At 50.6% G+C, this 21,492-nt stretch overlaps 30 non-coding genes across 30 annotated transcripts; 15 read left to right on the top strand and 15 right to left on the bottom strand.

Annotated features, from left to right (window-relative positions):
- Positions 1-366: 366 nt before the first annotated feature.
- TRNAR-CCU (transfer RNA arginine (anticodon CCU)) lies at positions 367-439 on the bottom strand. The gene has a single exon. It is a non-coding gene; the product is annotated as a tRNA-Arg (tRNA).
- Positions 440-1,133: 694 nt separating this feature from the next.
- Positions 1,134-1,206, top strand: TRNAA-AGC (transfer RNA alanine (anticodon AGC)). Its single transcript has one exon. It is a non-coding gene; the product is annotated as a tRNA-Ala (tRNA).
- A 590-nt stretch (positions 1,207-1,796) lies between these two features.
- Positions 1,797-1,879, bottom strand: TRNAR-CCU (transfer RNA arginine (anticodon CCU)). The gene has a single exon. It is a non-coding gene; the product is annotated as a tRNA-Arg (tRNA).
- Positions 1,880-2,573: 694 nt separating this feature from the next.
- TRNAA-AGC (transfer RNA alanine (anticodon AGC)) lies at positions 2,574-2,646 on the top strand. Its single transcript has one exon. It is a non-coding gene; the product is annotated as a tRNA-Ala (tRNA).
- A 600-nt stretch (positions 2,647-3,246) lies between these two features.
- On the bottom strand, positions 3,247-3,319 carry TRNAR-CCU (transfer RNA arginine (anticodon CCU)). Its single transcript has one exon. It is a non-coding gene; the product is annotated as a tRNA-Arg (tRNA).
- A 694-nt stretch (positions 3,320-4,013) lies between these two features.
- Positions 4,014-4,086, top strand: TRNAA-AGC (transfer RNA alanine (anticodon AGC)). The gene has a single exon. It is a non-coding gene; the product is annotated as a tRNA-Ala (tRNA).
- A 599-nt stretch (positions 4,087-4,685) lies between these two features.
- On the bottom strand, positions 4,686-4,758 carry TRNAR-CCU (transfer RNA arginine (anticodon CCU)). The gene has a single exon. It is a non-coding gene; the product is annotated as a tRNA-Arg (tRNA).
- Positions 4,759-5,452: 694 nt separating this feature from the next.
- Positions 5,453-5,525, top strand: TRNAA-AGC (transfer RNA alanine (anticodon AGC)). The gene has a single exon. It is a non-coding gene; the product is annotated as a tRNA-Ala (tRNA).
- Positions 5,526-6,125: 600 nt separating this feature from the next.
- TRNAR-CCU (transfer RNA arginine (anticodon CCU)) lies at positions 6,126-6,198 on the bottom strand. The gene has a single exon. It is a non-coding gene; the product is annotated as a tRNA-Arg (tRNA).
- A 694-nt stretch (positions 6,199-6,892) lies between these two features.
- Positions 6,893-6,965, top strand: TRNAA-AGC (transfer RNA alanine (anticodon AGC)). Its single transcript has one exon. It is a non-coding gene; the product is annotated as a tRNA-Ala (tRNA).
- A 590-nt stretch (positions 6,966-7,555) lies between these two features.
- Positions 7,556-7,638, bottom strand: TRNAR-CCU (transfer RNA arginine (anticodon CCU)). Its single transcript has one exon. It is a non-coding gene; the product is annotated as a tRNA-Arg (tRNA).
- Positions 7,639-8,332: 694 nt separating this feature from the next.
- Positions 8,333-8,405, top strand: TRNAA-AGC (transfer RNA alanine (anticodon AGC)). The gene has a single exon. It is a non-coding gene; the product is annotated as a tRNA-Ala (tRNA).
- Positions 8,406-9,004: 599 nt separating this feature from the next.
- On the bottom strand, positions 9,005-9,077 carry TRNAR-CCU (transfer RNA arginine (anticodon CCU)). The gene has a single exon. It is a non-coding gene; the product is annotated as a tRNA-Arg (tRNA).
- A 694-nt stretch (positions 9,078-9,771) lies between these two features.
- TRNAA-AGC (transfer RNA alanine (anticodon AGC)) lies at positions 9,772-9,844 on the top strand. The gene has a single exon. It is a non-coding gene; the product is annotated as a tRNA-Ala (tRNA).
- A 600-nt stretch (positions 9,845-10,444) lies between these two features.
- TRNAR-CCU (transfer RNA arginine (anticodon CCU)) lies at positions 10,445-10,517 on the bottom strand. Its single transcript has one exon. It is a non-coding gene; the product is annotated as a tRNA-Arg (tRNA).
- Positions 10,518-11,211: 694 nt separating this feature from the next.
- On the top strand, positions 11,212-11,284 carry TRNAA-AGC (transfer RNA alanine (anticodon AGC)). The gene has a single exon. It is a non-coding gene; the product is annotated as a tRNA-Ala (tRNA).
- A 600-nt stretch (positions 11,285-11,884) lies between these two features.
- On the bottom strand, positions 11,885-11,957 carry TRNAR-CCU (transfer RNA arginine (anticodon CCU)). Its single transcript has one exon. It is a non-coding gene; the product is annotated as a tRNA-Arg (tRNA).
- A 694-nt stretch (positions 11,958-12,651) lies between these two features.
- TRNAA-AGC (transfer RNA alanine (anticodon AGC)) lies at positions 12,652-12,724 on the top strand. The gene has a single exon. It is a non-coding gene; the product is annotated as a tRNA-Ala (tRNA).
- Positions 12,725-13,314: 590 nt separating this feature from the next.
- On the bottom strand, positions 13,315-13,397 carry TRNAR-CCU (transfer RNA arginine (anticodon CCU)). The gene has a single exon. It is a non-coding gene; the product is annotated as a tRNA-Arg (tRNA).
- A 694-nt stretch (positions 13,398-14,091) lies between these two features.
- Positions 14,092-14,164, top strand: TRNAA-AGC (transfer RNA alanine (anticodon AGC)). The gene has a single exon. It is a non-coding gene; the product is annotated as a tRNA-Ala (tRNA).
- A 599-nt stretch (positions 14,165-14,763) lies between these two features.
- TRNAR-CCU (transfer RNA arginine (anticodon CCU)) lies at positions 14,764-14,836 on the bottom strand. Its single transcript has one exon. It is a non-coding gene; the product is annotated as a tRNA-Arg (tRNA).
- A 694-nt stretch (positions 14,837-15,530) lies between these two features.
- Positions 15,531-15,603, top strand: TRNAA-AGC (transfer RNA alanine (anticodon AGC)). Its single transcript has one exon. It is a non-coding gene; the product is annotated as a tRNA-Ala (tRNA).
- A 600-nt stretch (positions 15,604-16,203) lies between these two features.
- Positions 16,204-16,276, bottom strand: TRNAR-CCU (transfer RNA arginine (anticodon CCU)). Its single transcript has one exon. It is a non-coding gene; the product is annotated as a tRNA-Arg (tRNA).
- Positions 16,277-16,970: 694 nt separating this feature from the next.
- Positions 16,971-17,043, top strand: TRNAA-AGC (transfer RNA alanine (anticodon AGC)). Its single transcript has one exon. It is a non-coding gene; the product is annotated as a tRNA-Ala (tRNA).
- A 600-nt stretch (positions 17,044-17,643) lies between these two features.
- On the bottom strand, positions 17,644-17,716 carry TRNAR-CCU (transfer RNA arginine (anticodon CCU)). The gene has a single exon. It is a non-coding gene; the product is annotated as a tRNA-Arg (tRNA).
- A 694-nt stretch (positions 17,717-18,410) lies between these two features.
- TRNAA-AGC (transfer RNA alanine (anticodon AGC)) lies at positions 18,411-18,483 on the top strand. Its single transcript has one exon. It is a non-coding gene; the product is annotated as a tRNA-Ala (tRNA).
- A 590-nt stretch (positions 18,484-19,073) lies between these two features.
- On the bottom strand, positions 19,074-19,156 carry TRNAR-CCU (transfer RNA arginine (anticodon CCU)). The gene has a single exon. It is a non-coding gene; the product is annotated as a tRNA-Arg (tRNA).
- Positions 19,157-19,850: 694 nt separating this feature from the next.
- TRNAA-AGC (transfer RNA alanine (anticodon AGC)) lies at positions 19,851-19,923 on the top strand. Its single transcript has one exon. It is a non-coding gene; the product is annotated as a tRNA-Ala (tRNA).
- A 600-nt stretch (positions 19,924-20,523) lies between these two features.
- TRNAR-CCU (transfer RNA arginine (anticodon CCU)) lies at positions 20,524-20,596 on the bottom strand. The gene has a single exon. It is a non-coding gene; the product is annotated as a tRNA-Arg (tRNA).
- A 694-nt stretch (positions 20,597-21,290) lies between these two features.
- Positions 21,291-21,363, top strand: TRNAA-AGC (transfer RNA alanine (anticodon AGC)). The gene has a single exon. It is a non-coding gene; the product is annotated as a tRNA-Ala (tRNA).
- The last annotated feature ends 129 nt before the right edge of the window (positions 21,364-21,492 follow it).

The following is a 21,492-nucleotide window of genomic DNA, read 5'->3' as shown; positions in this document are numbered from 1 at the left end:
GGGCTGTTAACCTTTTATTTCATTTCAATACGATGCTTCGAATAATTGGTTCAAAGTGCGCAGCCTTTGCTCTTTTATTTCGTTTTCATCGGAGCAGGTCGGAGCTGGCAGAAGAGTGAGCCCTGTCTGCAGGAGCTCTGATTCCAGAAAGCATATTTTCCCTGTCTTTCTTACCACTCATCTGTGTCTCTTCACTGACATGAGGGGTTGCTACACTCTGCAGTCTCCCGGCATTTAAAGTCTGCTACCAGCAGAGCACGTTCTGGACTTCACAGCGCCCAGCAAAGTACTAGCCTGCGCCCACCCCCTACTACCGCAAAAACCTTTTGCATGCTTTGGCAGAAGTGTGAACAAAATGCCACGAACCACCCCAGATGGGACTCGAACCCACAATCCCTGGCTTAGGAGGCCAGTGCCTTATCCATTAGGCCACTGGGGCCACTCGACAGAGAAGGGGAAAGTTCTTTCTTTTCCTCTTCTCTCACTGGAGTCACAGGTACTGGCCCACTGAAAAGGGCAAGTTGGCTCACGTCCAAAGCTGCAGTGTCCCAGCACACGCGGGCAAAAGGCACCTGCTTGCACTCGGCTGGACACTTCCGCTTTATGGGACACACGATGGAAAGTGGACTCAATTCCCAGACCTAACTCTTACCTGTTTGGTATTCTGACGCTCGATTGTAAAATATGGCCAGCTGGTAAAAATGACAAAGGGCGCTCCAGCGCTGGTCCTTTGGCTGCAGGCGGCGTGTCAGCGGCCTAAAACAGCAAGAAATAGCGAGAGAAATAAAGTGAGAAGCAAGCACCTTTTCAATTGGGCTCTCGGGTCTATGGGACTGGCGTGCAGCCTCTTGATCACAAGCGCAGGTCCAGCGTGAAAGGGCGTGGCAGTGGAGTCACTCTGCTATTAATACCTGGTTGGCCAATCCTCATTGCAATGGATGGCCATCTGCAGCTTTACTTGTAGCTCCACTGAAGGTATTTTGTTTTGGGCAAAGGGGTGAGATTGTGATTTCCTCTGCCGCAGATGAAGAGAAAGGGCTTTATGCACTACAGGTCCCTGGACAGCCAAGCAAGTGTGAGCCGGAGACTGTGCTTCAGCTCTGAAGCAGTGTATCGAGAGCCTTCGAGGAGGAGGGGAATTAGCTCAGATGGTAGAGCGCTCGCTTAGCATGCGAGAGGTAGCGGGATCGATGCCCGCATTCTCCAGCAAGACGCTTTTACTTCATTTTCACTATTTTATTCAAAACTCGCCAATCGTCGCAAATAAAGTCATGTGCTCGCTTCTGTTTTTTTTACTATCATCCTAAAAGTCTTCCGTCCACTTTCTGCTATCCCAAAGAGTCATCCGCGCGAGGGCCGGCAACAGGCGTGATACTGTGCAACAGGCGCATTGCATGGCATTGGTGACATATTCAGGAAATTCCACTTTGATGCCACCCAGGGCTGTTAACCTTTTATTTCATTTCAATACGATGCTTCGAATAATTGGTTCAAAGTGCGCAGCCTTTGCTCTTTTATTTCGTTTTCATCGGAGCAGGTCGGAGCTGGCAGAAGAGTGAGCCCTGTCTGCAGGAGCTCTGATTCCAGAAAGCATATTTTCCCTGTCTTTCTTACCACTCATCTGTGTCTCTTCGCTGACATGAGGCGTTGCTACACTCTGCAGTCTCCCGGCATTTAAAGTCTGCTACCAGCAGAGCACGTTCTGGACTTCACAGCGCCCAGCAAAGTACTAGCCTGCGCCCACCCCCTACTACCGCAAAAACCTTTTGCATGCTTTGGCAGAAGTGTGAACAAAATGCCACGAACCAACCCAGATGGGACTCGAACCCACAATCCCTGGCTTAGGAGGCCAGTGCCTTATCCATTAGGCCACTGGGGCAACTCGACAGAGAAGGGGAAAGTTCTTTCTTTTCCTCTTCTCTCACTGGAGTCACGGGTACTGGCCCACTGAAAAGGGCAAGTTGGCTCACGTCCAAAGCTGCAGTGTCCCAGCACACGCGGGCAAGAGGCACCTGCTTGCACTCGGCTGGACACTTCCGCTTTATGGGACACACGATGGAAAGTGGACTCAATTCCCAGACCTAACTCTTACCTGTTTGGTATTCTGACGCTCGATTGTAAAATATGGCCAGCTGGTAAAAATGACAAAGGGCACTCCAGCGCTGGTCCTTTGGCTGCAGGCGGCGTGTCAGCGGCCTAAAACAGCAAGAAATAGCGAGAGAAATAAAGAGAGAAATAAGCACCTTTTCAATTGGGCTCTCGGGTCTATGGGACTGGCGTGCAGCCTCTTGATCACAAGCGCAGGTCCAGCGTGAAAGGGCGTGGCAGTGGAGTCACTCTGCTATTAATACCTGGTTGGCCAATCCTCGTTGCAATGGATGGCCATCTGCAGCTTTACTTGTAGCTCCACTGAAGGTATTTTGTTTTGGGCAAAGGGGTGAGATTGTGATTTCCTCTGCGGCAGATGAAGAGAAAGGGCTTTATGCACTACAGGTCCCTGGACAGCCAAGCAAGTGTGAGCCGGAGACTGTGCTTCAGCTCTGAAGCAGTGTATCGAGAGCCTTCGAGGAGGAGGGGAATTAGCTCAGATGGTAGAGCGCTCGCTTAGCATGCGAGAGGTAGCGGGATCGATGCCCGCATTCTCCAGCAAGACGCTTTTTCTTCATTTTCACTATTTTATTCAAAACTCGCCAATCGTCGCAAATAAAGTCATGTGCTCGCTTCTGTTTTTTTTACTATCATCCTAAAAGTCTTCCGTCCACTTTCTGCTATCCCAAAGAGTCATCCGCGCGAGGGCCGGCAACAGGCGTGATACTGTGCAACAGGCGCATTGCATGGCATTGGTGACATATTCAGGAAATTCCACTTTGATGCCACCCAGGGCTGTTAACCTTTTATTTCATTTCAATACGATGCTTCGAATAATTGGTTCAAAGTGCGCAGCCTTTGCTCTTTTATTTCGTTTTCATCGGAGCAGGTCGGAGCTGGCAGAAGAGTGAGCCCTGTCTGCAGGAGCTCTGATTCCAGAAAGCATATTTTCCCTGTCTTTCTTACCACTCATCTGTGTCTCTTCACTGACATGAGGGGTTGCTACACTCTGCAGTCTCCCGGCATTTAAAGTCTGCTACCAGCAGAGCACGTTCTGGACTTCACAGCGCCCAGCAAAGTACTAGCCTGCGCCCACCCCCTACTACCGCAAAAACCTTTTGCATGCTTTGGCAGAAGTGTGAACAAAATGCCACGAACCACCCCAGATGGGACTCGAACCCACAATCCCTGGCTTAGGAGGCCAGTGCCTTATCCATTAGGCCACTGGGGCCAGTCGACAGAGAAGGGGAAAGTTCTTTCTTTTCCTCTTCTCTCACTGGAGTCACGGGTACTGGCCCACTGAAAAGGGCAAGTTGGCTCACGTCCAAAGCTGCAGTGTCCCAGCACACGCGGGCAAAAGGCACCTGCTTGCACTCGGCTGGACACTTCCGCTTTATGGGACACACGATGGAAAGTGGACTCAATTCCCAGACCTAACTCTTACCTGTTTGGTATTCTGACGCTCGATTGTAAAATATGGCCAGCTGGTAAAAATGACAAAGGGCGCTCCAGCGCTGGTCCTTTGGCTGCAGGCGGCGTGTCAGCGGCCTAAAACAGCAAGAAATAGCGAGAGAAATAAAGTGAGAAGCAAGCACCTTTTCAATTGGGCTCTCGGGTCTATGGGACTGGCGTGCAGCCTCTTGATCACAAGCGCAGGTCCAGCGTGAAAGGGCGTGGCAGTGGAGTCACTCTGCTATTAATACCTGGTTGGCCAATCCTCATTGCAATGGATGGCCATCTGCAGCTTTACTTGTAGCTCCACTGAAGGTATTTTGTTTTGGGCAAAGGGGTGAGATTGTGATTTCCCCTGCCGCAGATGAAGAGAAAGGGCTTTATGCACTACAGGTCCCTGGACAGCCAAGCAAGTGTGAGCCGGAGACTGTGCTTCAGCTCTGAAGCAGTGTATCGAGAGCCTTCGAGGAGGAGGGGAATTAGCTCAGATGGTAGAGCGCTCGCTTAGCATGCGAGAGGTAGCGGGATCGATGCCCGCATTCTCCAGCAAGACGCTTTTTCTTCATTTTCACTATTTTATTCAAAACTCGCCAATCGTCGCAAATAAAGTCATGTGCTCGCTTCTGTTTTTTTTACTATCATCCTAAAAGTCTTCCGTCCACTTTCTGCTATCCCAAAGAGTCACCCGCGCGAGGGCCGGCAACAGGCGTGATACTGTGCAATAGGCGCATTGCATGGCATTGGTGACATATTCAGGAAATTCCACTTTGATGCCACCCAGGGCTGTTAACCTTTTATTTCATTTCAATACGATGCTTCGAATAATTGGTTCAAAGTGCGCAGCCTTTGCTCTTTTATTTCGTTTTCATCGGAGCAGGTCGGAGCTGGCAGAAGAGTGAGCCCTGTCTGCAGGAGCTCTGATTCCAGAAAGCATATTTTCCCTGTCTTTCTTACCACTCATCTGTGTCTCTTCGCTGACATGAGGGGTTGCTACACTCTGCAGTCTCCCGCATTTAAAGTCTGCTACCAGCAGAGCACGTTCTGGACTTCACAGCGCCCAGCAAAGTACTAGCCTGCGCCCACCCCCTACTACCGCAAAAACCTTTTGCATGCTTTGGCAGAAGTGTGAACAAAATGCCACGAACCACCCCAGATGGGACTCGAACCCACAATCCCTGGCTTAGGAGGCCAGTGCCTTATCCATTAGGCCACTGGGGCAACTCGACAGAGAAGGGGAAAGTTCTTTCTTTTCCTCTTCTCTCACTGGAGTCACGGGTACTGGCCCACTGAAAAGGGCAAGTTGGCTCACGTCCAAAGCTGCAGTGTCCCAGCACACGCGGGCAAAAGGCACCTGCTTGCACTCGGCTGGACACTTCCGCTTTATGGGACACACGATGGAAAGTGGACTCAATTCCCAGACCTAACTCTTACCTGTTTGGTATTCTGACGCTCGATTGTAAAATATGGCCAGCTGGTAAAAATGACAAAGGGCACTCCAGCGCTGGTCCTTTGGCTGCAGGCGGCGTGTCAGCGGCCTAAAACAGCAAGAAATAGCGAGAGAAATAAAGTGAGAAGCAAGCACCTTTTCAATTGGGCTCTCGGGTCTATGGGACTGGCGTGCAGCCTCTTGATCACAAGCGCAGGTCCAGCGTGAAAGGGCGTGGCAGTGGAGTCACTCTGCTATTAATACCTGGTTGGCCAATCCTCGTTGCAATGGATGGCCATCTGCAGCTTTACTTGTAGCTCCACTGAAGGTATTTTGTTTTGGGCAAAGGGGTGAGATTGTGATTTCCTCTGCGGCAGATGAAGAGAAAGGGCTTTATGCACTACAGGTCCCTGGACAGCCAAGCAAGTGTGAGCCGGAGACTGTGCTTCAGCTCTGAAGCAGTGTATCGAGAGCCTTCGAGGAGGAGGGGAATTAGCTCAGATGGTAGAGCGCTCGCTTAGCATGCGAGAGGTAGCGGGATCGATGCCCGCATTCTCCAGCAAGACGCTTTTTCTTCATTTTCACTATTTTATTCAAAACTCGCCAATCGTCGCAAATAAAGTCATGTGCTCGCTTCTGTTTTTTTTACTATCATCCTAAAAGTCTTCCGTCCACTTTCTGCTATCCCAAAGAGTCATCCGCGCGAGGGCCGGCAACAGGCGTGATACTGTGCAACAGGCGCATTGCATGGCATTGGTGACATATTCAGGAAATTCCACTTTGATGCCACCCAGGGCTGTTAACCTTTTATTTCATTTCAATACGATGCTTCGAATAATTGGTTCAAAGTGCGCAGCCTTTGCTCTTTTATTTCGTTTTCATCGGAGCAGGTCGGAGCTGGCAGAAGAGTGAGCCCTGTCTGCAGGAGCTCTGATTCCAGAAAGCATATTTTCCCTGTCTTTCTTACCACTCATCTGTGTCTCTTCGCTGACATGAGGGGTTGCTACACTCTGCAGTCTCCCGGCATTTAAAGTCTGCTACCAGCAGAGCACGTTCTGGACTTCACAGCGCCCAGCAAAGTACTAGCCTGCGCCCACCCCCTACTACCGCAAAAACCTTTTGCATGCTTTGGCAGAAGTGTGAACAAAATGCCACGAACCACCCCAGATGGGACTCGAACCCACAATCCCTGGCTTAGGAGGCCAGTGCCTTATCCATTAGGCCACTGGGGCCACTCGACAGAGAAAGGGAAAGTTCTTTCTTTTCCTCTTCTCTCACTGGAGTCACGGGTACTGGCCCACTGAAAAGGGCAAGTTGGCTCACGTCCAAAGCTGCAGTGTCCCAGCACACGCGGGCAAAAGGCACCTGCTTGCACTCGGCTGGACACTTCCGCTTTATGGGACACACGATGGAAAGTGGACTCAATTCCCAGACCTAACTCTTACCTGTTTGGTATTCTGACGCTCGATTGTAAAATATGGCCAGCTGGTAAAAATGACAAAGGGCGCTCCAGCGCTGGTCCTTTGGCTGCAGGCGGCGTGTCAGCGGCCTAAAACAGCAAGAAATAGCGAGAGAAATAAAGTGAGAAGCAAGCACCTTTTCAATTGGGCTCTCGGGTCTATGGGACTGGCGTGCAGCCTCTTGATCACAAGCGCAGGTCCAGCGTGAAAGGGCGTGGCAGTGGAGTCACTCTGCTATTAATACCTGGTTGGCCAATCCTCATTGCAATGGATGGCCATCTGCAGCTTTACTTGTAGCTCCACTGAAGGTATTTTGTTTTGGGCAAAGGGGTGAGATTGTGATTTCCTCTGCCGCAGATGAAGAGAAAGGGCTTTATGCACTACAGGTCCCTGGACAGCCAAGCAAGTGTGAGCCGGAGACTGTGCTTCAGCTCTGAAGCAGTGTATCGAGAGCCTTCGAGGAGGAGGGGAATTAGCTCAGATGGTAGAGCGCTCGCTTAGCATGCGAGAGGTAGCGGGATCGATGCCCGCATTCTCCAGCAAGACGCTTTTACTTCATTTTCACTATTTTATTCAAAACTCGCCAATCGTCGCAAATAAAGTCATGTGCTCGCTTCTGTTTTTTTTACTATCATCCTAAAAGTCTTCCGTCCACTTTCTGCTATCCCAAAGAGTCATCCGCGCGAGGGCCGGCAACAGGCGTGATACTGTGCAACAGGCGCATTGCATGGCATTGGTGACATATTCAGGAAATTCCACTTTGATGCCACCCAGGGCTGTTAACCTTTTATTTCATTTCAATACGATGCTTCGAATAATTGGTTCAAAGTGCGCAGCCTTTGCTCTTTTATTTCGTTTTCATCGGAGCAGGTCGGAGCTGGCAGAAGAGTGAGCCCTGTCTGCAGGAGCTCTGATTCCAGAAAGCATATTTTCCCTGTCTTTCTTACCACTCATCTGTGTCTCTTCGCTGACATGAGGCGTTGCTACACTCTGCAGTCTCCCGGCATTTAAAGTCTGCTACCAGCAGAGCACGTTCTGGACTTCACAGCGCCCAGCAAAGTACTAGCCTGCGCCCACCCCCTACTACCGCAAAAACCTTTTGCATGCTTTGGCAGAAGTGTGAACAAAATGCCACGAACCAACCCAGATGGGACTCGAACCCACAATCCCTGGCTTAGGAGGCCAGTGCCTTATCCATTAGGCCACTGGGGCAACTCGACAGAGAAGGGGAAAGTTCTTTCTTTTCCTCTTCTCTCACTGGAGTCACGGGTACTGGCCCACTGAAAAGGGCAAGTTGGCTCACGTCCAAAGCTGCAGTGTCCCAGCACACGCGGGCAAGAGGCACCTGCTTGCACTCGGCTGGACACTTCCGCTTTATGGGACACACGATGGAAAGTGGACTCAATTCCCAGACCTAACTCTTACCTGTTTGGTATTCTGACGCTCGATTGTAAAATATGGCCAGCTGGTAAAAATGACAAAGGGCACTCCAGCGCTGGTCCTTTGGCTGCAGGCGGCGTGTCAGCGGCCTAAAACAGCAAGAAATAGCGAGAGAAATAAAGTGAGAAGCAAGCACCTTTTCAATTGGGCTCTCGGGTCTATGGGACTGGCGTGCAGCCTCTTGATCACAAGCGCAGGTCCAGCGTGAAAGGGCGTGGCAGTGGAGTCACTCTGCTATTAATACCTGGTTGGCCAATCCTCGTTGCAATGGATGGCCATCTGCAGCTTTACTTGTAGCTCCACTGAAGGTATTTTGTTTTGGGCAAAGGGGTGAGATTGTGATTTCCTCTGCGGCAGATGAAGAGAAAGGGCTTTATGCACTACAGGTCCCTGGACAGCCAAGCAAGTGTGAGCCGGAGACTGTGCTTCAGCTCTGAAGCAGTGTATCGAGAGCCTTCGAGGAGGAGGGGAATTAGCTCAGATGGTAGAGCGCTCGCTTAGCATGCGAGAGGTAGCGGGATCGATGCCCGCATTCTCCAGCAAGACGCTTTTACTTCATTTTCACTATTTTATTCAAAACTCGCCAATCGTCGCAAATAAAGTCATGTGCTCGCTTCTGTTTTTTTTACTATCATCCTAAAAGTCTTCCGTCCACTTTCTGCTATCCCAAAGAGTCACCCGCGCGAGGGCCGGCAACAGGCGTGATACTGTGCAACAGGCGCATTGCATGGCATTGGTGACATATTCAGGAAATTCCACTTTGATGCCACCCAGGGCTGTTAACCTTTTATTTCATTTCAATACGATGCTTCGAATAATTGGTTCAAAGTGCGCAGCCTTTGCTCTTTTATTTCGTTTTCATCGGAGCAGGTCGGAGCTGGCAGAAGAGTGAGCCCTGTCTGCAGGAGCTCTGATTCCAGAAAGCATATTTTCCCTGTCTTTCTTACCACTCATCTGTGTCTCTTCGCTGACATGAGGGGTTGCTACACTCTGCAGTCTCCCGCATTTAAAGTCTGCTACCAGCAGAGCACGTTCTGGACTTCACAGCGCCCAGCAAAGTACTAGCCTGCGCCCACCCCCTACTACCGCAAAAACCTTTTGCATGCTTTGGCAGAAGTGTGAACAAAATGCCACGAACCACCCCAGATGGGACTCGAACCCACAATCCCTGGCTTAGGAGGCCAGTGCCTTATCCATTAGGCCACTGGGGCCCCTCGACAGAGAAGGGGAAAGTTCTTTCTTTTCCTCTTCTCTCACTGGAGTCACAGGTACTGGCCCACTGAAAAGGGCAAGTTGGCTCACGTCCAAAGCTGCAGTGTCCCAGCACACGCGGGCAAAAGGCACCTGCCTGCTCTCGGCTGGACACTTCCGCTTTATGGGACACACGATGGAAAGTGGACTCAATTCCCAGACCTAACTCTTACCTGTTTGGTATTCTGACGCTCGATTGTAAAATATGGCCAGCTGGTAAAAATGACAAAGGGCACTCCAGCGCTGGTCCTTTGGCTGCAGGCGGCGTGTCAGCGGCCTAAAACAGCAAGAAATAGCGAGAGAAATAAAGTGAGAAGCAAGCACCTTTTCAATTGGGCTCTCGGGTCTATGGGACTGGTGTGCAGCCTCTTGATCACAAGCGCAGGTCCAGCGTGAAAGGGCGTGGGAGTGGAGTCACTCTGCTATTAATACCTGGTTGGCCAATCCTCGTTGCAATGGATGGCCATCTGCAGCTTTACTTGTAGCTCCACTGAAGGTATTTTGTTTTGGGCAAAGGGGTGAGATTGTGATTTCCTCTGCGGCAGATGAAGAGAAAGGGCTTTATGCACTACAGGTCCCTGGACAGCCAAGCAAGTGTGAGCCGGAGACTGTGCTTCAGCTCTGAAGCAGTGTATCGAGAGCCTTCGAGGAGGAGGGGAATTAGCTCAGATGGTAGAGCGCTCGCTTAGCATGCGAGAGGTAGCGGGATCGATGCCCGCATTCTCCAGCAAGACGCTTTTACTTCATTTTCACTATTTTATTCAAAACTCGCCAATCGTCGCAAATAAAGTCATGTGCTCGCTTCTGTTTTTTTTACTATCATCCTAAAAGTCTTCCGTCCACTTTCTGCTATCCCAAAGAGTCATCCGCGCGAGGGCCGGCAACAGGCGTGATACTGTGCAACAGGCGCATTGCATGGCATTGGTGACATATTCAGGAAATTCCACTTTGATGCCACCCAGGGCTGTTAACCTTTTATTTCATTTCAATACGATGCTTCGAATAATTGGTTCAAAGTGCGCAGCCTTTGCTCTTTTATTTCGTTTTCATCGGAGCAGGTCGGAGCTGGCAGAAGAGTGAGCCCTGTCTGCAGGAGCTCTGATTCCAGAAAGCATATTTTCCCTGTCTTTCTTACCACTCATCTGTGTCTCTTCGCTGACATGAGGGGTTGCTACACTCTGCAGTCTCCCGGCATTTAAAGTCTGCTACCAGCAGAGCACGTTCTGGACTTCACAGCGCCCAGCAAAGTACTAGCCTGCGCCCACCCCCTACTACCGCAAAAACCTTTTGCATGCTTTGGCAGAAGTGTGAACAAAATGCCACGAACCACCCCAGATGGGACTCAAACCCACAATCCCTGGCTTAGGAGGCCAGTGCCTTATCCATTAGGCCACTGGGGCCACTCGACAGAGAAGGGGAAAGTTCTTTCTTTTCCTCTTCTCTCACTGGAGTCACAGGTACTGGCCCACTGAAAAGGGCAAGTTGGCTCACGTCCAAAGCTGCAGTGTCCCAGCACACGCGGGCAAAAGGCACCTGCCTGCTCTCGGCTGGACACTTCCGCTTTATGGGACACACGATGAAAAGTGGACTCAATTCCCAGACCTAACTCTTACCTGTTTGGTATTCTGACGCTCGATTGTAAAATATGGCCAGCTGGTAAAAATGACAAAGGGCACTCCAGCGCTGGTCCTTTGGCTGCAGGCGGCGTGTCAGCGGCCTAAAACAGCAAGAAATAGCGAGAGAAATAAAGTGAGAAGCAAGCACCTTTTCAATTGGGCTCTCGGGTCTATGGGACTGGCGTGCAGCCTCTTGATCACAAGCGCAGGTCCAGCGTGAAAGGGCGTGGGAGTGGAGTCACTCTGCTATTAATACCTGGTTGGCCAATCCTCGTTGCAATGGATGGCCATCTGCAGCTTTACTTGTAGCTCCACTGAAGGTATTTTGTTTTGGGCAAAGGGGTGAGATTGTGATTTCCTCTGCGGCAGATGAAGAGAAAGGGCTTTATGCACTACAGGTCCCTGGACAGCCAAGCAAGTGTGAGCCGGAGACTGTGCTTCAGCTCTGAAGCAGTGTATCGAGAGCCTTCGAGGAGGAGGGGAATTAGCTCAGATGGTAGAGCGCTCGCTTAGCATGCGAGAGGTAGCGGGATCGATGCCCGCATTCTCCAGCAAGACGCTTTTACTTCATTTTCACTATTTTATTCAAAACTCGCCAATCGTCGCAAATAAAGTCATGTGCTCGCTTCTGTTTTTTTTACTATCATCCTAAAAGTCTTCCGTCCACTTTCTGCTATCCCAAAGAGTCATCCGCGCGAGGGCCGGCAACAGGCGTGATACTGTGCAACAGGCGCATTGCATGGCATTGGTCACATATTCAGGAAATTCCACTTTGATGCCACCCAGGGCTGTTAACCTTTTATTTCATTTCAATACGATGCTTCGAATAATTGGTTCAAAGTGCGCAGCCTTTGCTCTTTTATTTCGTTTTCATCGGAGCAGGTCGGAGCTGGCAGAAGAGTGAGCCCTGTCTGCAGGAGCTCTGATTCCAGAAAGCATATTTTCCCTGTCTTTCTTACCACTCATCTGTGTCTCTTCACTGACATGAGGGGTTGCTACACTCTGCAGTCTCCCGGCATTTAAAGTCTGCTACCAGCAGAGCACGTTCTGGACTTCACAGCGCCCAGCAAAGTACTAGCCTGCGCCCACCCCCTACTACCGCAAAAACCTTTTGCATGCTTTGGCAGAAGTGTGAACAAAATGCCACGAACCACCCCAGATGGGACTCGAACCCACAATCCCTGGCTTAGGAGGCCAGTGCCTTATCCATTAGGCCACTGGGGCCACTCGACAGAGAAGGGGAAAGTTCTTTCTTTTCCTCTTCTCTCACTGGAGTCACAGGTACTGGCCCACTGAAAAGGGCAAGTTGGCTCACGTCCAAAGCTGCAGTGTCCCAGCACACGCGGGCAAAAGGCACCTGCTTGCACTCGGCTGGACACTTCCGCTTTATGGGACACACGATGGAAAGTGGACTCAATTCCCAGACCTAACTCTTACCTGTTTGGTATTCTGACGCTCGATTGTAAAATATGGCCAGCTGGTAAAAATGACAAAGGGCGCTCCAGCGCTGGTCCTTTGGCTGCAGGCGGCGTGTCAGCGGCCTAAAACAGCAAGAAATAGCGAGAGAAATAAAGTGAGAAGCAAGCACCTTTTCAATTGGGCTCTCGGGTCTATGGGACTGGCGTGCAGCCTCTTGATCACAAGCGCAGGTCCAGCGTGAAAGGGCGTGGCAGTGGAGTCACTCTGCTATTAATACCTGGTTGGCCAATCCTCATTGCAATGGATGGCCATCTGCAGCTTTACCTGTAGCTCCACTGAAGGTATTTTGTTTTGGGCAAAGGGGTGAGATTGTGATTTCCTCTGCCGCAGATGAAGAGAAAGGGCTTTATGCACTACAGGTCCCTGGACAGCCAAGCAAGTGTGAGCCGGAGACTGTGCTTCAGCTCTGAAGCAGTGTATCGAGAGCCTTCGAGGAGGAGGGGAATTAGCTCAGATGGTAGAGCGCTCGCTTAGCATGCGAGAGGTAGCGGGATCGATGCCCGCATTCTCCAGCAAGACGCTTTTACTTCATTTTCACTATTTTATTCAAAACTCGCCAATCGTCGCAAATAAAGTCATGTGCTCGCTTCTGTTTTTTTTACTATCATCCTAAAAGTCTTCCGTCCACTTTCTGCTATCCCAAAGAGTCATCCGCGCGAGGGCCGGCAACAGGCGTGATACTGTGCAACAGGCGCATTGCATGGCATTGGTGACATATTCAGGAAATTCCACTTTGATGCCACCCAGGGCTGTTAACCTTTTATTTCATTTCAATACGATGCTTCGAATAATTGGTTCAAAGTGCGCAGCCTTTGCTCTTTTATTTCGTTTTCATCGGAGCAGGTCGGAGCTGGCAGAAGAGTGAGCCCTGTCTGCAGGAGCTCTGATTCCAGAAAGCATATTTTCCCTGTCTTTCTTACCACTCATCTGTGTCTCTTCGCTGACATGAGGCGTTGCTACACTCTGCAGTCTCCCGGCATTTAAAGTCTGCTACCAGCAGAGCACGTTCTGGACTTCACAGCGCCCAGCAAAGTACTAGCCTGCGCCCACCCCCTACTACCGCAAAAACCTTTTGCATGCTTTGGCAGAAGTGTGAACAAAATGCCACGAACCAACCCAGATGGGACTCGAACCCACAATCCCTGGCTTAGGAGGCCAGTGCCTTATCCATTAGGCCACTGGGGCAACTCGACAGAGAAGGGGAAAGTTCTTTCTTTTCCTCTTCTCTCACTGGAGTCACGGGTACTGGCCCACTGAAAAGGGCAAGTTGGCTCACGTCCAAAGCTGCAGTGTCCCAGCACACGCGGGCAAGAGGCACCTGCTTGCACTCGGCTGGACACTTCCGCTTTATGGGACACACGATGGAAAGTGGACTCAATTCCCAGACCTAACTCTTACCTGTTTGGTATTCTGACGCTCGATTGTAAAATATGGCCAGCTGGTAAAAATGACAAAGGGCACTCCAGCGCTGGTCCTTTGGCTGCAGGCGGCGTGTCAGCGGCCTAAAACAGCAAGAAATAGCGAGAGAAATAAAGAGAGAAATAAGCACCTTTTCAATTGGGCTCTCGGGTCTATGGGACTGGCGTGCAGCCTCTTGATCACAAGCGCAGGTCCAGCGTGAAAGGGCGTGGCAGTGGAGTCACTCTGCTATTAATACCTGGTTGGCCAATCCTCGTTGCAATGGATGGCCATCTGCAGCTTTACTTGTAGCTCCACTGAAGGTATTTTGTTTTGGGCAAAGGGGTGAGATTGTGATTTCCTCTGCGGCAGATGAAGAGAAAGGGCTTTATGCACTACAGGTCCCTGGACAGCCAAGCAAGTGTGAGCCGGAGACTGTGCTTCAGCTCTGAAGCAGTGTATCGAGAGCCTTCGAGGAGGAGGGGAATTAGCTCAGATGGTAGAGCGCTCGCTTAGCATGCGAGAGGTAGCGGGATCGATGCCCGCATTCTCCAGCAAGACGCTTTTTCTTCATTTTCACTATTTTATTCAAAACTCGCCAATCGTCGCAAATAAAGTCATGTGCTCGCTTCTGTTTTTTTTACTATCATCCTAAAAGTCTTCCGTCCACTTTCTGCTATCCCAAAGAGTCATCCGCGCGAGGGCCGGCAACAGGCGTGATACTGTGCAACAGGCGCATTGCATGGCATTGGTGACATATTCAGGAAATTCCACTTTGATGCCACCCAGGGCTGTTAACCTTTTATTTCATTTCAATACGATGCTTCGAATAATTGGTTCAAAGTGCGCAGCCTTTGCTCTTTTATTTCGTTTTCATCGGAGCAGGTCGGAGCTGGCAGAAGAGTGAGCCCTGTCTGCAGGAGCTCTGATTCCAGAAAGCATATTTTCCCTGTCTTTCTTACCACTCATCTGTGTCTCTTCGCTGACATGAGGGGTTGCTACACTCTGCAGTCTCCCGCATTTAAAGTCTGCTACCAGCAGAGCACGTTCTGGACTTCACAGCGCCCAGCAAAGTACTAGCCTGCGCCCACCCCCTACTACCGCAAAAACCTTTTGCATGCTTTGGCAGAAGTGTGAACAAAATGCCACGAACCACCCCAGATGGGACTCGAACCCACAATCCCTGGCTTAGGAGGCCAGTGCCTTATCCATTAGGCCACTGGGGCCCCTCGACAGAGAAGGGGAAAGTTCTTTCTTTTCCTCTTCTCTCACTGGAGTCACAGGTACTGGCCCACTGAAAAGGGCAAGTTGGCTCACGTCCAAAGCTGCAGTGTCCCAGCACACGCGGGCAAAAGGCACCTGCCTGCTCTCGGCTGGACACTTCCGCTTTATGGGACACACGATGGAAAGTGGACTCAATTCCCAGACCTAACTCTTACCTGTTTGGTATTCTGACGCTCGATTGTAAAATATGGCCAGCTGGTAAAAATGACAAAGGGCACTCCAGCGCTGGTCCTTTGGCTGCAGGCGGCGTGTCAGCGGCCTAAAACAGCAAGAAATAGCGAGAGAAATAAAGTGAGAAGCAAGCACCTTTTCAATTGGGCTCTCGGGTCTATGGGACTGGTGTGCAGCCTCTTGATCACAAGCGCAGGTCCAGCGTGAAAGGGCGTGGGAGTGGAGTCACTCTGCTATTAATACCTGGTTGGCCAATCCTCGTTGCAATGGATGGCCATCTGCAGCTTTACTTGTAGCTCCACTGAAGGTATTTTGTTTTGGGCAAAGGGGTGAGATTGTGATTTCCTCTGCGGCAGATGAAGAGAAAGGGCTTTATGCACTACAGGTCCCTGGACAGCCAAGCAAGTGTGAGCCGGAGACTGTGCTTCAGCTCTGAAGCAGTGTATCGAGAGCCTTCGAGGAGGAGGGGAATTAGCTCAGATGGTAGAGCGCTCGCTTAGCATGCGAGAGGTAGCGGGATCGATGCCCGCATTCTCCAGCAAGACGCTTTTACTTCATTTTCACTATTTTATTCAAAACTCGCCAATCGTCGCAAATAAAGTCATGTGCTCGCTTCTGTTTTTTTTACTATCATCCTAAAAGTCTTCCGTCCACTTTCTGCTATCCCAAAGAGTCATCCGCGCGAGGGCCGGCAACAGGCGTGATACTGTGCAACAGGCGCATTGCATGGCATTGGTGACATATTCAGGAAATTCCACTTTGATGCCACCCAGGGCTGTTAACCTTTTATTTCATTTCAATACGATGCTTCGAATAATTGGTTCAAAGTGCGCAGCCTTTGCTCTTTTATTTCGTTTTCATCGGAGCAGGTCGGAGCTGGCAGAAGAGTGAGCCCTGTCTGCAGGAGCTCTGATTCCAGAAAGCATATTTTCCCTGTCTTTCTTACCACTCATCTGTGTCTCTTCGCTGACATGAGGGGTTGCTACACTCTGCAGTCTCCCGGCATTTAAAGTCTGCTACCAGCAGAGCACGTTCTGGACTTCACAGCGCCCAGCAAAGTACTAGCCTGCGCCCACCCCCTACTACCGCAAAAACCTTTTGCATGCTTTGGCAGAAGTGTGAACAAAATGCCACGAACCACCCCAGATGGGACTCGAACCCACAATCCCTGGCTTAGGAGGCCAGTGCCTTATCCATTAGGCCACTGGGGCCACTCGACAGAGAAGGGGAAAGTTCTTTCTTTTCCTCTTCTCTCACTGGAGTCACAGGTACTGGCCCACTGAAAAGGGCAAGTTGGCTCACGTCCAAAGCTGCAGTGTCCCAGCACACGCGGGCAAAAGGCACCTGCCTGCTCTCGGCTGGACACTTCCGCTTTATGGGACACACGATGAAAAGTGGACTCAATTCCCAGACCTAACTCTTACCTGTTTGGTATTCTGACGCTCGATTGTAAAATATGGCCAGCTGGTAAAAATGACAAAGGGCACTCCAGCGCTGGTCCTTTGGCTGCAGGCGGCGTGTCAGCGGCCTAAAACAGCAAGAAATAGCGAGAGAAATAAAGTGAGAAGCAAGCACCTTTTCAATTGGGCTCTCGGGTCTATGGGACTGGCGTGCAGCCTCTTGATCACAAGCGCAGGTCCAGCGTGAAAGGGCGTGGGAGTGGAGTCACTCTGCTATTAATACCTGGTTGGCCAATCCTCGTTGCAATGGATGGCCATCTGCAGCTTTACTTGTAGCTCCACTGAAGGTATTTTGTTTTGGGCAAAGGGGTGAGATTGTGATTTCCTCTGCGGCAGATGAAGAGAAAGGGCTTTATGCACTACAGGTCCCTGGACAGCCAAGCAAGTGTGAGCCGGAGACTGTGCTTCAGCTCTGAAGCAGTGTATCGAGAGCCTTCGAGGAGGAGGGGAATTAGCTCAGATGGTAGAGCGCTCGCTTAGCATGCGAGAGGTAGCGGGATCGATGCCCGCATTCTCCAGCAAGACGCTTTTACTTCATTTTCACTATTTTATTCAAAACTCGCCAATCGTCGCAAATAAAGTCATGTGCTCGCTTCTGTTTTTTTTACTATCATCCTAAAAGTCTTCCGTCCACTTTCTGCTATCCCAAAGAGTCATCCGCGCGAGGGCCGGCAACAGGCGTGATACTGTGCAACAGGCGCATTGCATGGCATTGGTCACATATTCAGGAAATTCCACTTTGATGCCACCCAGGGCTGTTAACCTTTTATTTCATTTCAATACGATGCTTCGAATAATTGGTTCAAAGTGCGCAGCCTTTGCTCTTTTATTTCGTTTTCATCGGAGCAGGTCGGAGCTGGCAGAAGAGTGAGCCCTGTCTGCAGGAGCTCTGATTCCAGAAAGCATATTTTCCCTGTCTTTCTTACCACTCATCTGTGTCTCTTCACTGACATGAGGGGTTGCTACACTCTGCAGTCTCCCGGCATTTAAAGTCTGCTACCAGCAGAGCACGTTCTGGACTTCACAGCGCCCAGCAAAGTACTAGCCTGCGCCCACCCCCTACTACCGCAAAAACCTTTTGCATGCTTTGGCAGAAGTGTGAACAAAATGCCACGAACCACCCCAGATGGGACTCGAACCCACAATCCCTGGCTTAGGAGGCCAGTGCCTTATCCATTAGGCCACTGGGGCCACTCGACAGAGAAGGGGAAAGTTCTTTCTTTTCCTCTTCTCTCACTGGAGTCACAGGTACTGGCCCACTGAAAAGGGCAAGTTGGCTCACGTCCAAAGCTGCAGTGTCCCAGCACACGCGGGCAAAAGGCACCTGCTTGCACTCGGCTGGACACTTCCGCTTTATGGGACACACGATGGAAAGTGGACTCAATTCCCAGACCTAACTCTTACCTGTTTGGTATTCTGACGCTCGATTGTAAAATATGGCCAGCTGGTAAAAATGACAAAGGGCGCTCCAGCGCTGGTCCTTTGGCTGCAGGCGGCGTGTCAGCGGCCTAAAACAGCAAGAAATAGCGAGAGAAATAAAGTGAGAAGCAAGCACCTTTTCAATTGGGCTCTCGGGTCTATGGGACTGGCGTGCAGCCTCTTGATCACAAGCGCAGGTCCAGCGTGAAAGGGCGTGGCAGTGGAGTCACTCTGCTATTAATACCTGGTTGGCCAATCCTCATTGCAATGGATGGCCATCTGCAGCTTTACTTGTAGCTCCACTGAAGGTATTTTGTTTTGGGCAAAGGGGTGAGATTGTGATTTCCTCTGCCGCAGATGAAGAGAAAGGGCTTTATGCACTACAGGTCCCTGGACAGCCAAGCAAGTGTGAGCCGGAGACTGTGCTTCAGCTCTGAAGCAGTGTATCGAGAGCCTTCGAGGAGGAGGGGAATTAGCTCAGATGGTAGAGCGCTCGCTTAGCATGCGAGAGGTAGCGGGATCGATGCCCGCATTCTCCAGCAAGACGCTTTTACTTCATTTTCACTATTTTATTCAAAACTCGCCAATCGTCGCAAATAAAGTCATGTGCTCGCTTCTGTTTTTTTTACTATCATCCTAAAAGTCTTCCGTCCACTTTCTGCTATCCCAAAGAGTCATCCGCGCGAGGGCCGGCAACAGGCGTGATACTGTGCAACAGGCGCATTGCATGGCATTGGTGACATATTCAGGAAATTCCACTTTGATGCCACCCAGGGCTGTTAACCTTTTATTTCATTTCAATACGATGCTTCGAATAATTGGTTCAAAGTGCGCAGCCTTTGCTCTTTTATTTCGTTTTCATCGGAGCAGGTCGGAGCTGGCAGAAGAGTGAGCCCTGTCTGCAGGAGCTCTGATTCCAGAAAGCATATTTTCCCTGTCTTTCTTACCACTCATCTGTGTCTCTTCGCTGACATGAGGCGTTGCTACACTCTGCAGTCTCCCGGCATTTAAAGTCTGCTACCAGCAGAGCACGTTCTGGACTTCACAGCGCCCAGCAAAGTACTAGCCTGCGCCCACCCCCTACTACCGCAAAAACCTTTTGCATGCTTTGGCAGAAGTGTGAACAAAATGCCACGAACCAACCCAGATGGGACTCGAACCCACAATCCCTGGCTTAGGAGGCCAGTGCCTTATCCATTAGGCCACTGGGGCAACTCGACAGAGAAGGGGAAAGTTCTTTCTTTTCCTCTTCTCTCACTGGAGTCACGGGTACTGGCCCACTGAAAAGGGCAAGTTGGCTCACGTCCAAAGCTGCAGTGTCCCAGCACACGCGGGCAAGAGGCACCTGCTTGCACTCGGCTGGACACTTCCGCTTTATGGGACACACGATGGAAAGTGGACTCAATTCCCAGACCTAACTCTTACCTGTTTGGTATTCTGACGCTCGATTGTAAAATATGGCCAGCTGGTAAAAATGACAAAGGGCACTCCAGCGCTGGTCCTTTGGCTGCAGGCGGCGTGTCAGCGGCCTAAAACAGCAAGAAATAGCGAGAGAAATAAAGAGAGAAATAAGCACCTTTTCAATTGGGCTCTCGGGTCTATGGGACTGGCGTGCAGCCTCTTGATCACAAGCGCAGGTCCAGCGTGAAAGGGCGTGGCAGTGGAGTCACTCTGCTATTAATACCTGGTTGGCCAATCCTCGTTGCAATGGATGGCCATCTGCAGCTTTACTTGTAGCTCCACTGAAGGTATTTTGTTTTGGGCAAAGGGGTGAGATTGTGATTTCCTCTGCGGCAGATGAAGAGAAAGGGCTTTATGCACTACAGGTCCCTGGACAGCCAAGCAAGTGTGAGCCGGAGACTGTGCTTCAGCTCTGAAGCAGTGTATCGAGAGCCTTCGAGGAGGAGGGGAATTAGCTCAGATGGTAGAGCGCTCGCTTAGCATGCGAGAGGTAGCGGGATCGATGCCCGCATTCTCCAGCAAGACGCTTTTTCTTCATTTTCACTATTTTATTCAAAACTCGCCAATCGTCGCAAATAAAGTCATGTGCTCGCTTCTGTTTTTTTTACTATCATCCTAAAAGTCTTCCGTCCACTTTCTGCTATCCCAAAGAGTCATCCGCGCGAGGGCCGGCAACAGGCGTGATACTGTGCAACAGGCGCATTGCATGGCATTGGTGACATATTCAGGAAATTCCACTTTGATGCCACCCAGGGCTGTTAACCTTTTATTTCATTTCAATACGATGCTTCGAATAATTGGTTCAAAGTGCGCAGCCTTTGCTCTTTTATTTCGTTTTCATCGGAGCAGGTCGGAGCTGGCAGAAGAGTGAGCCCTGTCTGCAGGAGCTCTGATTCCAGAAAGCATATTTTCCCTGTCTTTCTTACCACTCATCTGTGTCTCTTCACTGACATGAGGGGTTGCTACACTCTGCAGTCTCCCGGCATTTAAAGTCTGCTACCAGCAGAGCACGTTCTGGACTTCACAGCGCCCAGCAAAGTACTAGCCTGCGCCCACCCCCTACTACCGCAAAAACCTTTTGCATGCTTTGGCAGAAGTGTGAACAAAATGCCACGAACCACCCCAGATGGGACTCGAACCCACAATCCCTGGCTTAGGAGGCCAGTGCCTTATCCATTAGGCCACTGGGGCCACTCGACAGAGAAGGGGAAAGTTCTTTCTTTTCCTCTTCTCTCACTGGAGTCACGGGTACTGGCCCACTGAAAAGGGCAAGTTGGCTCACGTCCAAAGCTGCAGTGTCCCAGCACACGCGGGCAAAAGGCACCTGCTTGCACTCGGCTGGACACTTCCGCTTTATGGGACACACGATGGAAAGTGGACTCAATTCCCAGACCTAACTCTTACCTGTTTGGTATTCTGACGCTCGATTGTAAAATATGGCCAGCTGGTAAAAATGACAAAGGGCGCTCCAGCGCTGGTCCTTTGGCTGCAGGCGGCGTGTCAGCGGCCTAAAACAGCAAGAAATAGCGAGAGAAATAAAGTGAGAAGCAAGCACCTTTTCAATTGGGCTCTCGGGTCTATGGGACTGGCGTGCAGCCTCTTGATCACAAGCGCAGGTCCAGCGTGAAAGGGCGTGGCAGTGGAGTCACTCTGCTATTAATACCTGGTTGGCCAATCCTCATTGCAATGGATGGCCATCTGCAGCTTTACTTGTAGCTCCACTGAAGGTATTTTGTTTTGGGCAAAGGGGTGAGATTGTGATTTCCCCTGCCGCAGATGAAGAGAAAGGGCTTTATGCACTACAGGTCCCTGGACAGCCAAGCAAGTGTGAGCCGGAGACTGTGCTTCAGCTCTGAAGCAGTGTATCGAGAGCCTTCGAGGAGGAGGGGAATTAGCTCAGATGGTAGAGCGCTCGCTTAGCATGCGAGAGGTAGCGGGATCGATGCCCGCATTCTCCAGCAAGACGCTTTTTCTTCATTTTCACTATTTTATTCAAAACTCGCCAATCGTCGCAAATAAAGTCATGTGCTCGCTTCTGTTTTTTTTACTATCATCCTAAAAGTCTTCCGTCCACTTTCTGCTATCCC

This window comes from Ambystoma mexicanum, chromosome 5q, assembly GCF_040938575.1.
Source record: "Ambystoma mexicanum isolate Mex_15411 chromosome 5q, UKY_AmexF1_1, whole genome shotgun sequence".
Lineage (NCBI taxonomy): Eukaryota > Metazoa > Chordata > Amphibia > Caudata > Ambystomatidae > Ambystoma > Ambystoma mexicanum.
This window is presented reverse-complemented; position numbering and strand designations above follow the sequence as displayed.